Here is a 19,027-nt window from a genome sequence, read left to right as displayed (position 1 = left end):
CCTTAGGATATATGCTAGTATCTTTATATGCATGATTATATCTGTTGAATGTGCTTGTCCCTACTTGTTGAGTCTATTCTCGGTTTTAAAACTAGATCTCCTAGTATATATCTTCCGGCTTCAAAATGGTTTTCATATATATATATATATATATATATATATATATATATATATATATATATATATATATATATATATATATATATATACACCTATGTTGTATTTTAACGCATTGGAGTGGGTTACCAGCATTATTCGCTGAACAGATATATTTGGCTTTCAGGCACAGATGATTAGCTCCGGAGCGCGCTAGAGGACCCGAGGCTTAGATAGTTAGTTTCCTATTCGGCCTGTGTGCCATAATGATGTAATGACATTGTTTGAGGATAATTAGATAGTTTAGCCTTTGCATCTGAGTTCTCCAGCTCAGATGTGGCATAGCACCCCAAACACTTATGATTAGTATGCTCTGTTTTGGGATTTTATGATAATATTACCTTTATATAGTAAGTATTCAAATTTTCAAATTTTAGGGGTGTTACAGCCGCGTCGTGCACATATTTCTTTAGTTGCGACACGTGAAATACGTTGTGTACCCGCTCTAGTTTGGCTGGCAATGCGAGGCGATAAGCTAGGTTCCCGACTTTCTCCAGGATTTTGTAGGGACCAATAAATCTAGGACTTAGTTTCCCTTTCTTTCCGAATCTCATCACTCCTTGAGTGGGTGAGATCTTTAGCCAAACTTTCTCTCCTGCCGAGAATTCGGCCTGTTTCCTACATAGATCGGCGTAGGACTTCTGGCGGTCCTGTGCAGCCTTCATTCTCTCTTGTATGTGTTTGATTTTTGTTATGGTGTCTTGTAAATACTGTGGTCCCAGAGTCACTGGATTGACCATGTCCTCCCAACATATGGGAGTCCTGCACTTTTGGCCATATAGTGCTTCGTCGGGTGCCATACGGATGCTCGCGTGATAGCTGTTGTTGTACGAGAATTCGATTAGATCTAGATGTTCCTCCCATGTTCCCTGGAAGTCTAACATACAGGCTCTTAACATGTCCTCGAGGGTCTGGATTGTCCTCTCGGTTTGGCCGTCGGTAGTGGGGTGGAAGGCGGTGCTCAATTTTAGTCTCGTCCCAATGCCGATTGTAGTGTTTTCCAGAATTGCGAGAGGAATCTGGGATCTCTATCTGAAACGATGTTTCATAGGATCCCGTGATATTTGACTACCTGATTTATGTAGGCTTTGGCTAGTTGTGTCATTGTCCAAGTCTCTTTCATGGGAATAAACCACGCCATCTTGGTTAATCGATCTACTATTACCCAGATTTTGTATTGAGGACAACGATGATCCATTACGAGTCCTAGTAGATGGTCCAATAACAAGGGCGAAGGCTAAACAATTACAAGATGCCGTTGGAGGGCTAATTAGCGCTCAATGGGATATGGATCAATTTGATGAGGACAAGGAGCGGCCGGTTAATCTAATTGGGGTCCAGTTGGAGGGCAATTAATATAATTGGGTTGTGCTGATTACATGGATAGTAAATAAACTTATTGGACTATCCATTAGTATTCAAATAATGAGTAGCATATTATTTCTTTTATAATAAGTAGTCTAGTTATTTGTTTTAGTTAGACTTTAGTGCTATGTTTGAATTTAAACTATCCATGTCCTAGTCTTTAGGCAAGAGGCATGCAAGGGAGCTATATATAACACTCATAATCTCTTTGTAAAGCACACACATCAGTTTTTGAGAAATAGAAAACAAGAGCACTACTTGTGCCTTGCCTTGTTCTTGAGTTCTTCAAGACTTTCCGACTTATCAAGGATTGTTTTCTTCCTTGTGGCGTCTCCTTCTTCGTATCACCTTCAAACCAGGTGTGGGCGAATCCCAATCTTAGAAAACAACATAACCCTTCTCGCAACACAACCCAAATCCGTCTAACAGAACAACATCACAAACTAACCGAGACAATGCTAGCTCCGTTCTACTAGAGACGTGGAAAAGCCCGAGGACCAAACAAGAACGCAAGGTTTCCAAACTTCGTCTCTAGCCCGAGGATCACATCATCTTTGGAATCAGAGCCAAGTTGGCTTATTCACGTCTTAGAGGTTACAAATCACAACCTAATTTATATATTTTCTTACCGTCTATCCTCTATTCAATTGCTGTCAGTTTTCTTCCTATTGTGTTGTCTTTTTATGATGCGGCCCAACATAATGAAGATCCATCAAGAGTACCAATTGGGCCAATCACAAGGCCCAAGTCCAAACGATTAAGACAACTCTTCATTGGTGATATTCAAAGACGGTGGAAATCCAAGTCAAGCCCATTTGCAAAAGATGAAGAAGATTACAAGGCTTTTTATATTTGTTTAAGTGCTGATTTTGGTGATTAAATTAGGCCCAAATCAGCCCTATTATTTTTCGTCATCATTAATTTAAATTATTTGGCATAAAAGAGAAAACACTAGTTGTATTTAGAAAGGATTGCTTAAATCCTTTTCTAAATAAAATTCTATTTACATGTTTTCTAGATTAGGTTTAGGACTCTTTTTCCCATTGTATTTAGATTACAATGCTGCCCTATACCTATAAATAGGGCACATCCATATCAGTTTGAAACAGACTTTAATTCAATAAAATTCTTAAGTTTTTCTTTACACTTGTGTAAGAAACCTTATGGCTAATTGTGGACTCAATTAGTGGCTAGTCGTGGACTCGACTAGCAAATTGATTCGTGGACTCGAATCAATCTTACTTTCTTCAACCTTAGATTTAGGTTCGTGGACTCGTTCTTGAATCGAAGGAAACTAGATCCGACTCTAGTTGATTGAAGATTGCATCATCGAGGTACTTGAAGCTACAACGGGATTCTTCTAAGTCTTTGAGAATTCGAGACAAAGGGTTTCTCGGGAGGTCTAAGGTATTTTGATCCATCTCTATCTTTAGTTTAATAATAAGAACCAGTACACATGGAATCCAATAAGGTTCTATAGTGGGCTCATCACAAGGCCCAAAACTACATCCTTAAAGAATCATTGGTGGAAGAAAAAAGAAGGCCCAATAATAATTCCATTCGATAGAGGAAAGTATTATAGTGGCCCATTTCAAGTGATATCATGGATCGAAGACAATGCTTACAAGATTCGAGGTCGAATCATTTTCAAGAAGGTGAGGATGATGCGGCCCAACATAATGAAGATCCATCAAGAGTACCAATTGGGCCAATCACAAGGCCCAAGTCCAAACGATTAAGACAACTCTTCATTGGTGATATTCAAAGATGGTGGAAATCCAAGTCAAGCCCATTTGCAAAAGATGAAGAAGATTACAAGGTTTTTTATAATTGTTTAAGTGCTGATTTTGGTGATTAAATTAGGCCCAAATCAGCCCTATTATTTTTCGTCATCTTTAATTTAAATTGTTTGGCATAAAAGAGAAAACACTAGTTGTATTTAGAAAGGATTCCTTAAATCCTTTTCTGAATAAAACTCTATTTACTTGTTTTCTAGATTAGGTTTAGGACCCTTTTTCCCATTGTATTTAGATTACAATGCTGCCCTATACCTATAAATAGGGCACATCCATATCAGTTTGAAACAAGCTTGAATTCAATAAACTTCTTAAGTTTTTCTTTACACTTGTGTAAGAAACCTTATGGCTAATTGTGGACTCAATTAGTGGCTAGTCGTGGACTCGACTAGCAAATTGATTCGTGGACTCGAATCAATCTTACTTTCTTCAACCTTAGATTTAGGTTCGTGGACTCGTTCTTGAATCGAAGGAAACTAGATCCAACTCTAGTTGATTGAAGATTGCAACATCGAGGTACTTGAAACTACAATGGGATTCTTCCAAGTCTTTGAGGATTCGAGACAAAGGGTTTCTCGTGAGGTTTAAGGTATTTTGATCCATCTCTATCTTTGCATTGAGAGTAATCTTGGGACAATACTCCATCTTATTTGGATATTGGACTAGGTTCATATCATTTTATCTACCAAAACTAATCCCAAAAGCAAAGTGAATAATTTGCTGTGAGCGTTGCTCCAAATTATTCATTCGTTTGAGTAACCTGTCTATCTTTTGTTCTACTGTCTGGGGCAGGTTTGGAACTTGTTCAGCCATCTGTATAGGAAAAAAAATCTAAAAACAAGAAGATATGTGAGTATTCATGTTAGTGAAACCAAAAAGTTGGCTCGCTCCCTCACTATTCTAAGCTCGCAAGTAAGAGGTGGATTATATGGCTCAGGGGGTGCACTACACACTCTTACAAACACACACTCCACTCGTGTATCACTCCAAGTGGCAGATACTCTCACAAGCCTTTTTCCAAAAAGGAAAATTCTAGTCTGGAACTCAAGTTGATATGGATTCAACCTCAAAGTTCAAGAAAACGTACCTTGGAAAACTTCACAAGACTTTGAGAGTAAGGTGTATCGCGAGGTAGGTAATAAAATTGAGAGCAAGAATGAAAGAAAAAGGACAATACAAGCAAAGAAACTAAGCAAGATTTGAAAGAAAAAGGGAAGCAAATAAAGAAATATGGCAGAAAGATATGCAGGACCAATATCTGTAGATACACACAAATAGAATGTAATAGGGGTTCAGGTGTACCACAACCAAATAGGAATATATCAAGAACTCCTTCCAACCTTATACTTTTCCCCTTCCTTGTCCCTCCAAAATTCTCCTACCAGCCAAATTCTTTCCCCAACCTTAATCTTCTTCTTTATTGCTTTCTCTTTTTTTCCTTTTTTTTTTCAACTTTCTTGATTTTTTTTGATAGGTAACCTCCAAATAACTACTGTAAATGACAACAAAAATTTCGGACCAAGAGGAACCACACAACCCCTTCAAAACAGAATCAAGAATTTCAAAAATCGCCCAGAAAAACAGAAACAATTCCCTGACTTTGAAGATCAATATCTCACTAACCAGAAGGAATTAGACAGTGTATAATATATCAAAAGAACTCCCCAGAAGAGATCTACAACATATCCAAATTTCAGATAAAACTAACTAGTGGATCTCGAGATATAGGTAATTCTTTGAAACTGGTCACAGCTCGCGGAAATCTGGACAGGGTGTGATTGAGACGTGATTGTGCGTAAATGCGCTTTGGATATAGGTAAGGGTGAGATGGGTTTATTTTCTTAACAGAATTTTTGGTAATATGGTGCTTTGGGCCAATCACAAGATCCAAGGCCCAAATCGGCTTTATTATTTGTGGTCATCGTTATTTTAAATTGTTTGGAATTAATGAGAAAACACTAATTTGTATTTAGAAAGGATTCCTTAAATCCCTTTCTAAATAGGACTATATTTACTTGCTTTCTAGATTAGGTTTAGGACTCTTTTTGTATTTAGAAAAGGATTCCTTAAATTCCTTTCTAAATAGGACTATATTTACTTGCTTTCTAGATTAGGTTTAGGACTCTTTTTCCCATTGTATTTAGGATTATAATGCTGCCCCAATACCTATAAATAGGGCACATCCATATCAGTTTCGAGCAGGCTTTAATTCAATAAAATTCTTAAGTTTTTCTTTACACTTGTGTAAGAAACCTTATGGCTAATTGTGGACTCAATTAGTGGCTAGTCGTGGACTCGACTAGCAAATTGATTCGTGGACTCGAATCAATCTTACTTTCTTCAACCTTAGATTTAGGTTCGTGGACTCGTTCTCGAATCGAAGGAAACTAGATCCGACTCTAGTTGATTGAAGATTGCAACATCGAGGTACTTGAAGCTACATGGGATTCTTCCAAGTCTTTGAGGATTCGAGACAAAGGATTTCTCATGAGGTTTAAGGTATTTTGATCCATCTCTATCTTTGCATTGAGAGTAATCTTGGAACAATATTCCATTTTTTTTTAACCTTGGACTAGGTTCATATCACCACTTCCCTTGGGGTATTTCGAGGGGCTGTACAAGTCCCTTGGGTTTGCACCGCTCAGGTTTTACTTTTTGGCAGTTTAGGCATTTGCTCACAAAGTCTGCTACCTCCTTTTTCATATTGGGCCACCAAAATAACTTCTTTACATCTTGGTACAGTTTATCGCCTCCAGGTGCGCGGAGTAAGGTGAACTGTGTCCCTCCTCTAGGATTTGTCTCTTCAGATGGGGGTGCGTTGCAGGTATGTACTGTAACACCCCGTGGTACGGCCTCTAACCCTGACTAATTATTTAATTGATTACCATTAATAATAATTAGAAAGGGATCTGATTGGATTAGGATCCCCTTAATTAATTGAGGGGGGCCCACCATGGATCATGGACCCTTATCCTTAAACCAAACCCTTAGTCCTATAAGGAATAGAATAAGTGAATCCTTACTATTCAGACCCTAGTTAGGACTCATATATATATATATATATATATATATATATATATATATATATATATATATATATATATATATATATATATATATATATATATATATATAAGGGGTTAGGAAGCATTTAGAGATCCCACCACAATTGATTATACCACACAAGATATTCCCAGGAATTCCCCTGTTACCAAACGTAGGAGAACCCAGGGCAAGAAGATCTTAGAGAAAGAACCTTAGTAGCCAAGGATATTGATTAAGGCTAAGAGGCAACCCATGTCTCAACAAAACCTATTTTCCTTGCTATATCTTCTTCATTGGCTCCTTTGATATATGATTATGTGCTTGAGTCTTGATAGAGTTTTGCCTAGGGTTTATATGGTGTTTATATGATAATCTTGATGTTTATGTGTTAATCTTGATGCTTATGTGATAATCGTGAGGTTCTTGATACTATGATAAGTTATATGAACGATCTTGTGTTTTGGTTATGTCTAGAGCCCTAGGGTAATAACATGGATTTCGTATTATGTTATTCTTGGTATGTTTGGGTGGGAATTTGCATGATCGGGTGTTGAGTCTTGGCATGTTTAGGAATCGCGTTAGGAAGTATTTGGTGTGATTCTTGGTTTAATCCCGTTGATTGAATACGTGGTGTGGTCATTGTGTGTTTGAATGTGTTTCGACATGGTTTCGAGTTCCACGAGGGATCCCGGGGCCATAAAGTTGCCTGTGTATCAGTGGGGGGTAGGTGGGGGACTGACCACCCGCCACCTACCCGCTGTTCGTCGCTACTGTTCCAGCAGGCAGTCGGTGGGCGGTGGACTGCCCGCTTGCCACCCGCTGGAACAGTGCACGCCGCCGGCGGGTGGTTGGCAGGTGGTCCTCCACCCGCCAACTACCCGCTGGAATTCCTGCATGATTCGTGGTGTTTTTTCCCGTTTGATGTTTCCCTGTGTCCCGTTGTACCCCATTTGTTGTATGTGAGTCTTGTTTGATGTTTCGAGTGCCGTTCTTAAAATAAAAGAGTCTTGTGTATTGCATGCTAGTTGAATTGGTATCCCGTTGGTCTAGGAGGAAGGTGTATGATCCCATAGGAGTGTCATGAGTGGTTTAATATGGTTTGTTACGTATAAGTTATATTAGGACAAGTGTTCCCCGACGATTCCCCCTCTTTATGTGTTAATGTGGATTGTATGTTGTTTGGCTTCTATGTTGATTGTGCATGATACCCCAATTGGTTGCGATCAATGGCTATAATGACTATCTGGTGGGTTGAGAACCACCAGGTATTAACCCGACCGGTTGCGATCGGTCGGCTATACAGGCAGTTGGATTGGTTGAGAACAATCGGCTGTTATATATATATATATATATATATAGAGCTGGCGGTCCATAATCTGGTTGCGATCAGATATACATGATAATAGGGCTGCAGCCCACCGTTTGGTTGCGATCAATCTCCTTGTGCTGCGGTACAAATTAAAGTGCTGCAGGGCCATGTTAGGGCTATATGCACTCACCCCTTGATATGAACCTAGTCCAAGGTTTAAATAAATATGGAATATTGTCCCAAGAATGCTCTCAATGTAAAGATAGAGATGGATCGAAATACCTTAAACCTCACGAGAAACCCTTTGTCTCGAATCTTCAAAGACTTGGAAGAATCCCATTGTAGCTTCAAGTACCTCGATGTTGCAATCTTCAATCAACTAGAGTTGGATCTAGTTTCCTTCGATTCAAGAACGAGTCCACGAACCTAAATCTAAGGTTGAAGAAAGTAAGATTGATTCGAGTCCACGAATCAATTTGCTAGTCGAGTCCACGACTAGCCCCTAATTGAGTCCACAATTAGCCATAAGGTTTCTTACACAAGTGTAAAGAAAAACTTAAGAATTTTATTGAATTAAAGCCTCCCTGAAACTGATATGGATGTGCCCTATTTATAGGTATAGGGGCAGCATTATAATTCTAAATACAATGGGAAAAAGAGTCCTAAACCTAATCTAGAAAACAAGTAAATAGAGTTTTATTTAGAAAGGGATTTAAGGAATCCTTTCTAAATACAAACAATTTAAAATAATGATGAACACAAATAATAAAGCTGATTTTGGGCCTTGGATCTTGTGATTGGCCCAATTTGTACTCTTAATGGATCTTCATTATGTGGGCTGCATCACCCCTTGGCAATGGAACTCAAGGTTCGGGTCATGTGAATGGTCCTGCAGCACCACCATATGTGTGTGCACCAATGTGTGTCTTATTGTTGATTGTTTGTCTGTAATGATAACTGGATATTGATATGATTAATATTGCGCGGTCGTAAGACCCTAGGATGCATGCTAGAATCTTTATGGTTGAGTCTAATTGTATTGAATGTATCTGTTGTTGCTTGACTTAGTCTATTCTCGGATTTAAATTAGAGTTTCTTAAGTATATATGTATTCCAGTTTCAAAATGAGTTTCTTATACCTACCTATATTGTACGTAACGCGTTGGAGTGGGTTACCAGCATTATTCGCTGACGGTTGTTATACCGAATGTTTTTCAGGTAATGAGCGCGCTAGTCGGAACCTGGACTTAGTTAGATTAGTTCAATTAGCGGCTTGCGTGTCTTGAAGTTGTATTGAATGTTGAATTGAGGATTTCTTATGTTTGGATAGTTTAGCCTGTGCATCTGAGTTCTCTAGCTCAGATGTGGCATAGCATCCCAACTATTATGTTTAGTATATGCTCTACTTGGGAGTTTATAATAGAGTTGCCTTTATTTCATAAGCTTTAAAAGTTTTAAAAATTTGGGGTGTTACAGTTGGTATCAGAGCCTAAGTTCGACACTGGGATAAGACTCTTAAGACAAGACTTTAGGACATTAAGCTTCAACTCTAGGTATTTAAGTACATAGGATTCAGGAAACTTAGGACACGCGGTGAGGCTGTGAGTTATCTATTATTATAAGCCTAACTCCCCCTCACTCTATTCTGTGCTTAGTTTAAAATCCCCTATACTTATCGCATCAAGGTAAGGATGCAACCCACTAACTTATCGTTACGATCAATATTGGCCCTATAGACCATCAGAATGGCGCCAACAAGAAGTCAGTCAAGGACCCCTGAATCCTCCGCTCACGAATCTCTAGCCCAGAACCTACAACAGCTGACTCAGGTCGCCCAAACACTGAGCGACGCTGTCCTCCATAACAATAACTGACCACTACCACCGCCAAACGGAAACTCAGATGTCGCTCGCAAAGTCTCGAACCATCGCCCGCCCACCTTCTCAGGAGAAGAGGACCCCACGATCCTCGAAGAATGGATCCGAACCTTTGACAAGATCTTCGGAGTAGTAGAATGCCCGGAGGGACGCCGCGTAGAAATAGCCTCATTCTACTTCAGACACGAAGCCGATCTTTGGTGGGTTCACGGAGGACCTACTTGTAGGCAAGAACCAGGGTTCAACTTGGAGTCCCTAAAAGAATGACTACGGGAGCGGTTCTACCCCGCACACATAAGGGCAACCATGTACGAGGAATTTCTCTACCTAAAACAGGGGATGGCTATGGTCATGGAATATCACAAACGATTTCTCGAGCTAGCTCGTTTCATGCCCAAATTAGTGCCTACAGAAACAACCAAGATAGAGAAATTTGTGATGGGCCTCAACTTCGAAGCCCGAAAGACTCTAATCGTAAGCAAACCCCGAACCCTTAACGAAGCCTACACTAGCGCCGCCGACCTCTATCGAGTCCAACTTCTTCAGCGGGGAGTTCAGGAACAGATCCGTAAGAGGAACGCGGGAAGCGGGGCGCCACCTACAAAAAGGGTTAGGAACGACTATAACACAAGGACGGTTAACCCAACTAACCAAGGATCGTCTATGAGAAATAACGAAGCCAACGCAAGACCACTCCTTTGCCGAAGATGCAAGAAGGATCATAGGGGCAAGGATTGCCTGGGGAACCCTTTGCAGTGCTTCAACTGCGGGGGAGAAGGACACAAGTCCTTCCAGTGCACTTGACCCCCGAACACAAACCCTACAGTCATGGGCCAACAAGGGGGCGCGAATAATCGAGGGAGTTACGGTGCTCCTGGAAATGTATTCGTCATTAGCCGCACCCAGGCCGACCTTGAAACCGAAGCCAACATCGACACAGAAAATGTGGCCCTAGGGGACGAGGATCCCGCGAATCAATAAGAGGAAAATCAGGAAGAAGAATTCTGCCTAGGATAAACTATGAACCCCTGTAAACTACCCTCTTAGTATAATCACTTGTTTAGTTCAGTAATTTAGAAATTCTTACGACCTAAAATAAAAGGCAAAGTCAATTAATTCGATCAGCTTAAAATTCCCTGAATACCACCCCTCGGAGTAAGTGAAGGGCTAAGATCCACGCCTTCTATAATCTATGAACCCCCAAAAACCCAACACGTGGTTAAACCAAAGGGCCGACAAGAAGATCTAACCAGAACACCTACCATGTCGGACCAAAAGAACGATAGGAAGCTCAAAGCATGGAAGGATGCACAAAAAGGGGCTAATGCAACCAATGGGAATTGAACCTTAGATCTCTCACTTACAAAACCAAAGCCTTAACCACTAGGCCATAAGTATATCTTGAAACCTCAAGGGGACACAACTTTCTTAAACCCTAAAATCACAAAATCCCCAAATCAAAAATCCTTCTTCCTCTTCTTCGTCCCACTCCTACTCTCTCTCTCTCTCCCTCTCTCCCTCTACGCCGGCCGACCACCCGAAATCCCTCAGCCGCTCTCCAGACAACCGCCGCCGACCACACACCACTGGCCATTCGCCGCCAGGACCCCATCGACCGCACGACCGACCATTGCTCAAATCCAAGCAAAAAGTGTCAATCCCATTGACTTTGAACCAAAACTCCTTGAGCAAGTAGTATTTGCCATAAGAAGTTTTCAAATGTGCCTTATAACTTTCCAGTGATTCCTTATCTCTATCAAATAAAGTTTTAGTAAAATCAAAGTTAAGGAATCTCGGATGTATGGATGCAAACAAATTTCTAACACATCTAGCAAGTAGATCATTAATAGAAACATGGCAAACAAATCTAGAGAATTTTAATGCATGCTTTTGAAATAAAAGTGAGTAAATAGTTACTCCCCTTCTTTTCTCTTGCTTAATATCCTTTGTAGTGACCAAGAGAGGTTGCACTTTGACACCTTGGGCTGATCCTTTCCACTGTATCACTGATTGTGGTCCCTTTGTTTGGCTACAAACTGAGTTAGAGGATTGGAGTGGTGATTGCAATTCCAAACATGGAGGTTCCACTTTTCTCTCTTTGATTTCTTCCTTCTTTGAGGCTGGTTTGAGAGCTTGCATCAATGTCAATTGAATTTCTTCTACTTGTTTAGGATACAAACGAGGCAAGACATATGTAACTCCATTCATGTGAAACACATAAGTGTTTCTCATTCCATCATAACTTATTTTTCTGTCAAATTGCCATGGTCTACCTAACAAGATATGAACAGCCTGCATTGGGATATTATAACACAAGATTTCATCAGAGTAACTGTTAATAGATAAAGGAATAAGATCCTGTTTGGTTACTCTAGCTTCTCCTGCATCAGTTAACCATTGCAAACAATAAGCATTTGGATGATTAAGCAAAGGTAACTGGAGAAATTTACCCATAACTGCACTAGCCATATTTGTGCAACTTCTAGAATCTATTACCATTGCACAAGCATTCTCTCTAATTGACCCTTTAGTACAAAATATATTTTCTCTTTGAGACTCATCTTCTTTTAAAGGGTGAACATTCAAAACCTCCTTAACAACAATAGTATGACTAGACTCACTAGCAACATATTTAGAATCAGAATCGAAAGGTATGAATGGTTCTCCCTCAACATGTTCATTGAGAGTTTCAAAATGGTCACATACCTCATCCTTAGACTTATATTCAAGACAAGAAGCAAAATTTTCAGATTGTTTTGTTATCTTAACTACCCTCTTGTTAGGGCAATCACGAGCTATGTGGCCTCTCCCATTACATCTATAACAAATCAATTCTCTATCATGTTGAGGCGTCACAGCCTCACTTACCTTTACCTTACCGTTGTCTCGTGAATCATCTCTTGGAGGAGGATTTTCATCACGCCTTTGAAGGGTGGAACAAGTGTTGTTCCATCTTGATGCAATATTGTTGGACTTGTGCATTTTCATCTCTTTAATTTTTGCCTCAGATTCACGTGCAGCATACAAAGCATCATAAAGGGTGTCATATCTCTGAATACTCATTCCACATCGAATTTCTAATTTCAATCAATGTACAAAACGAGCAACAGTTTTTGTCTCTTCTTCATGTATGTTTCCCTGTTTAAGCAAAATATTTATAGTTTGGTGGTACTCATCAACTGACTTTGTTCCTTGCACCGTTCCCTGCAATTTTCTTTCAAGATCATACAAAAAAAATTTAGGACGAAAGGTTAGGCGCATATCTTCCCTCACTTGAACCCAAGATTCATAAGGAATAAAATTAGCAACTCTCTCTCCATTTCTTTTTCGCCACCAAGATAATTCATAACCCTTAAAAGATGTAGCAACTAGCCTAATTTTTGTAAAATCAGAATAGTGCTTTAAATGAAAAAGAGTTTCAACAGCATTCTCCCATTCTATGTATTCAGTAGGTCCTTTCTCACCGGTGAAGTTAGGAATTTCATGTTTAATGTTTCCTAACTCCGCATTACGCTGCTGGATCCTTTGACATCTAGGATCCACTATTCCTACCGGTGGCAGGTGTCGCTCATCATTGTGTGGTGGTTGCACTTGGTGTGAGCGTTGCTCCAAATTATTCATTCGTTTGAGTAACCTGTCTATCTTTTGTTCTAATGCCTGGGGCAGGTTTGGAACTTGTTCAGCCATCTGTAGAGGAAAAAAATATCTAAAAAAAAAAACAAGAAGATGTGTGAGTAGTCACGTTAGTCAAAGCAAAAAGTTGGCTCGCTCCCTCACTATTCTCATCTCGCAGGTAAGAGGTGGATTATATAGCTCTGGGGGTGCACTACACAGTCTTACAAACACACACTCCACTCGTGTATCACTCCAAGTGGCAGATACTCTCACAAGCCTTGTTCCAAAAAGGAAAATTCTAGTCTGGAACTCAAGTTGATATGGATTCAACCTCGAAGTTCAAGAAAACGTACCTTGGAAAACTTCACAAGCCTTTGAGAGGAAGGTGTATTGTGAGGTAGGTAATAAAATTGAGAGCAAGAAGGAAAGAAAAAGGACAATACAAGCAAAGAAACTAAGCAAGATTTGGAAGAAAAAGGGAAGCAAAGAAAGAAGTATGGCAGAAAGATACGCAGGACCAATATCAGTAGATAGACACAAATAGAATGTAATAGGGGTGCAAGTGTACCACAACCAAATAAGAATATATCAAGAACTCCTTCCAACCTTATACTTTTCCCCTTCCTTATCCCTCCAAATTTCTCCTACCAACCAGATTCTTTTCCTAACCTTATTCTTCTTCTTTATTGCTTTCTCTTTTTTGTTTTGTTTTTTTTTCAAATTTCTTGACTTTTTTTTTTGATTTTTTTGATAAGTAACCTCCAAATAACTAATGTAAATATCAACAAAAATTTCGGACCAAGAGGATCTACACAACACCTTCAAAACAAAATCAAGAATTTCAAGAATCACCCAGAAAAACAGAAACACTGCCCTTAATTCGAAGATGAATATCTCAATGAAAGTAAGGAATTAGCACGTGTATAATATATCAAAAGAACGCCCTAGAAGAGATATACAACATATCAAAATTTCAGATAAAACTAACCAGTGGATCTCTAGATATAAGTCATTCTTTGAAAATGGTCACAGAACGCGGAAATCTGGATAGGGTGTGATTGAGACGTAATTGCGCGTAAATGCGCTTTGGATATAGGTAAGGGTGAGATGGTTTATTTTCTTAACAGAATTTTTGGTAATATGGTGCTTAGGAGGTGCGAGGTCTCGTTGATATTGGACGGGAAAAAAGCAAAACTCTTTCGGGATTGTTTTTCAAGAAACTGGAGAACATGTATCAAGATTCAAGAACACAATCAAGAATGCGAAGGAACATTTTTTGGGGGTTTTTAATGAATAAGACACGAATAAAAGTAGTATGTAAGATAAGAACGAGAAAAACCTAGGGAACCAAAGAAACCAAATTTCTAATGATAATGAGATAAACCTAGGCTCTGAATACCAAATTGATATGAATCTAGTCCAAGATTCAAATAAAGATGGAATATTATCCCAAGATTACTCTCAATACAAAGATAGAGATGGATCAAAATACCTTAAACCTCATGAGAAACCCTTTGTCTCGAATCCTCAAAGACTTGGAAGAATCCCATTGTAGCTTCAAGTACCTTGATGATGCAATCTTCAATCAACTAGAGTCGGATCTAGTTTCCTTCGATTCAAGAACGAGTCCACGAACCTAAATCTAAGGTTGAAGAAAGGAAGATTGATTCGAGTCCACGAATCAATTTGCTAGTCGAGTCCACGACTAGCCACTAATTGAGTCCACAATAAGCCATAAGGTTTCTTACACAATGTGAAGAAAAACTTAAGAATTTTATTGAATTAAAGCCTCTTTCAAACTGATATGGATGTTCCCTATTTATAGGTATAGGGCAGCATTGTAATCTAAATACAATGGGAAAAAGAGTCCTAAACCTAATCTAGAAAACAAGTACATAGAGTTTTATTTAGAAAAGGATTGAAGGAATCCTTTCTAAATACAACTAGTGTTTTCTCTTTTATGCCAAACAATTTAAATTAATGATGACCAAAAATAATAGGGCTGATTTGGGCCTAACTTAATCACCAAAATCAGCACTTAAACAATTATAAAAAGCCTTGAAATCTTCTTCATGTTTTGCAAATGGGCTTGACTTGGATTTCCACTATCATTGAATATCACCAATGAAGAGTTGTCTTAATCGTTTGGACTTGGGCCTTGTGATTGGCCCAATTGGTACTCTTGATGGATCTTTATTATGTTGGGCCGCATCATCCTCACCTTCTTGAAAATGATTCGACCTCGAATCTTGTAAGCATTGTCTTCGATCCATGATATCACTTGAAATGGGCCACTATAATACTTTCCTCTATCGAATGGAATTATTATTGGACTTTCTTGTTTCTTCCACCAATGATTTTTTAAGGATGTAGTTATGGGCCTTGTGATGAGCCCACTATAGACCCTTATTGGATTCCATGTGTACTGGTTCTTATTAGTACCTCTAGTACCAATACCAAGGGGTCAGTGAATATAGCCCCGACATGACACCGCAGCACTTATAACCTGACCCATGCTCAACGACAAGCTAGTGAAGGTGGGTTTGTGCCTTTAGCACAATAACCGCTAGGTCTGTAACTTTAGTACAATAACCGGACACTAGTTGTGTCATCCACCAATAATTCATTTCCACCAATCACAATCTCATCATCATTAGTCATACCGGTCATTCCGCAATGACCACGATACCCATCATCATTCAATCAATCAACACATAGTTAATCAATAACAATCAAGACATAACAGCAATGACACATACTACACATAAATTCCTAAAACGGTATTCAAAACATCCAAGGAGACTCATATACGACAAACGGGGTACAACGGGACACAACGGAACATAGAGAAACAACGAACGGGGAAAAACATCACGACTCACCAACAAATTCCAGCGGGTGGGCGGCAGGTGGAGGACCACCCGCCAGCCACCATTCCAGCGGGTGGCCGGCGGGCAGCACTCTGCCCGCCGATTGGCTACTGGACAAGGGTGATCCGGGCAGCGAGTAAGTGGCGGGTACCCGTGCCCCCACCTACCCCCCACTGATACACAGGCAACTTTTCGGTCCCGGGATCTCTAATGGAACCCAAAACCTTGTCCAGACACATTCAAACACATAACAACAACACCACGGATTCAATTAACGAAGATTAAACCAAGAATCATTCCAAATACGTTCTAACACGACTCCTAAACATGCCAAGACTCCACATCAATCACACAACGGTTCAGGAGCATCCGGAACCACAAGAACATCAAGAAATTTATATGCAAAGTCCTAAATACAATTCCTAGGCTAGACTCAACACCCGATCATGCATACACCCACCCAAATATACCAAGAACACCATAATATGAAATTCACGATATAAACCCTAGGGCTCTAGACATAATTAAAATGCAAGATCACGCATATAATCAATTCACAACATAAAGATCACCAGATTATCAAATAAACACAATATAAATCCTAGGCAGAGCTCTAACAAGACTCAATCACAGAATCACATATAAAAGGAGCCAATAATCAAGATATTGCGAGGAAAATAGGTTTTGTAAGACATGGGTTACCTCTTAGCCCTAACCATAATCCTTGGCTACTAAGGTTCTTCTCTAAGATTTTTCTCCCAATTGATCTTTCTAGGCTTGTTGGTGGGGGATTTCCTTGGCTGGATTACGTGAGAGTATTTTTGAGTGAGAGGGAGGTGAGGAAGGGTTCTATCTGCTTCCTAATCCTCTATTTATATGTTTTAGGGAAACCTATTCAGAGTCTGAATAATAAGGCCCACTTTCCTTATTCCCTATGGGCTTAAGGTTCCTAGTTCAGGCAAAGGTCCATGATTCATTGTGGACCGCCTGGATTAATTAAAAGAATTATAATTGTATTAAATCCTTCTTAATTACTTTAATTAACGGAATCAATTTAATAATTAATTCGGATTTGAAGGCCGTAACACTTGGTGCTACAAATGCTCCTCGCCCATCTATACCGCCAATCTGTTCCGCCGATCCAAGCACACATAGTGCCAAAGGTAGCGCAGCACCATAACATAAGATAAGTGCACTGCAGCGCAATATACCGCCAATCTCATATCCTTTATCATACATGGACATCAACACCACATTCGTCCCGAAACTTAGAACAAACGAATGAATCACTTGGTAAGGAAACTTTCAGAAGGATACTAGGAGTATCGAGATTTGGTTTAAGGATTTCTTGAGGAACACTTTGGTGAAATAGGAATCTCTGAGTTCTTAATTATTTTAATTAAATCTTAAACGCAACTAGCTACGCAAGCTTAACTACTAACTGAACTTTAAAGCTTAACTGATTACCTTGATCAAAGCCTCCTGAGGAACCCCCTGGTGGCATGTAGCTAGGGTCCCAACCATACGGGGTCCATCTCTGGACATTCTCAATGCCCATCCTTTCCTCTAACACAATTGCTCTTTGATCAAAATTAGCAAATCCATAATTGACTTGTGCACTCAAATTGTTAAACCTTGTGTTAATCATCTCATACATTTCATCGTATGAGTGTCCCCAAGGTCCTCCCATATACTCTCCTTGCGGCACTATCGGAGGTGTTGCAACTGGTGCTCCCTCATCCTCAACTCTCATCTCTTGATCTGTTCCCACAGCGTTACCTTCGCCACTCGCCTCAACAATGTGTCTGGCTTTGATATGAACCTAATCCAAGATTCAAATAAGATGGAGTATTGTCCCAAGATTACTCTCAATGCAAAGATAGAGATGGATCAAAATACCTTAAACCTCACGAGAAACCCTTTGTCTCGAATCCTCAAAGACTTGGAAGAATCACATGTAGCTTCAAGTACCTCGATGTTGCAATCTTCAATCAACTAGAGTCGGATCTAGTTTCCTTCGATTCAAGAATGAGTCCACGAACCTAAATCTAAGGTTGAAGAAAGTAAGATTGATTCGAGTCCACGAATCAATTTGCTAGTCGAGTCCACGACTAGCCACTAATTGAGTCCACAATTAGCCATAAGGTTTCTTGCACAAGTGTAAAGAAAAACTTAAGAATTTTATTGAATTAAAGCCTCCTTGAAACTGATATGGATGTGCCCTATTTATTATAAGTATAGAGGCAGCATTATAATTCTAAATACAATGGAAAAAAGAGTCCTAAACCTAATCTAGAAAATAAGTAAATAGAGTTTTATTTAGAAAAGGATTTAAGGAATCCTTTCTAAATATAACTAGTGTTTTCTCTTTTATGCCAACCAATTTAAATTAATGATGACCAAAAATAATAGGGTTGATTTGGGCCTAATTTAATCACCAAAATCAGCACTTAAACAATTATAAAAAGCCTTGAATTCTTCTTCATCTTTTGCAAATGGGCTTGACTTGGATTTCCACCATCTTTGAATATCACCAATGAAGAGTTGTCTTAACCGTTTGGACTTGGCCTTGTGATTGGCCCAATTGGTACTCTTGATGGATCTTCATTATGTAGGGCCGTATCATCCTCCCCTTCTTGAAAATGATTCAACCTCAAATCTTGTAAGCATTGCCTTTGATCCATGATATCATTTGAAATGGGCCACTATAATACTTTCCTCTATCGAATGGAATTATTATTGGGCCTTCTTGTTTCTTCCACCAATGATTCTTTAAGGATGTAGTTATTGGCCTTGTGATGAGTCCAGTATAGACCCTTATTGGATTCCATGTGTACTGGTTCTTATTACTCTCCCCTTCTTGAAAAGGATTCGTCCTCGAATCCAAATCTTCAATGAAAGACAAATTAGCAAGCTCACTTTGTGTTTTATCACGGTCATGGAACTTTTTCTTGGGATGCTTGACACGAGTCGCTCCAATCATCATCCTAAAAT

The 19,027-nt window shown here is 39.4% G+C and overlaps 1 long non-coding RNA gene across 1 annotated transcript; it reads right to left on the bottom strand.

Moving 5' to 3' along the window:
• Positions 1–647: 647 nt before the first annotated feature.
• LOC109174946 lies at positions 648–18,751 on the bottom strand. Its single transcript, XR_002053211.1, has 3 exons — positions 18,740–18,751; positions 16,954–16,957; positions 648–731 (listed from the first exon to the last, which is right to left on the bottom strand). It is a non-coding gene; the product is annotated as an uncharacterized LOC109174946 (long non-coding RNA).
• Between the last annotated feature and the right edge of the window lie 276 nt (positions 18,752–19,027).

Source organism: Ipomoea nil, unplaced genomic scaffold (assembly GCF_001879475.1).
Source record: "Ipomoea nil cultivar Tokyo-kokei standard unplaced genomic scaffold, Asagao_1.1 scaffold0672, whole genome shotgun sequence".
NCBI lineage: Eukaryota > Viridiplantae > Streptophyta > Magnoliopsida > Solanales > Convolvulaceae > Ipomoea > Ipomoea nil.
This window is presented reverse-complemented; position numbering and strand designations above follow the sequence as displayed.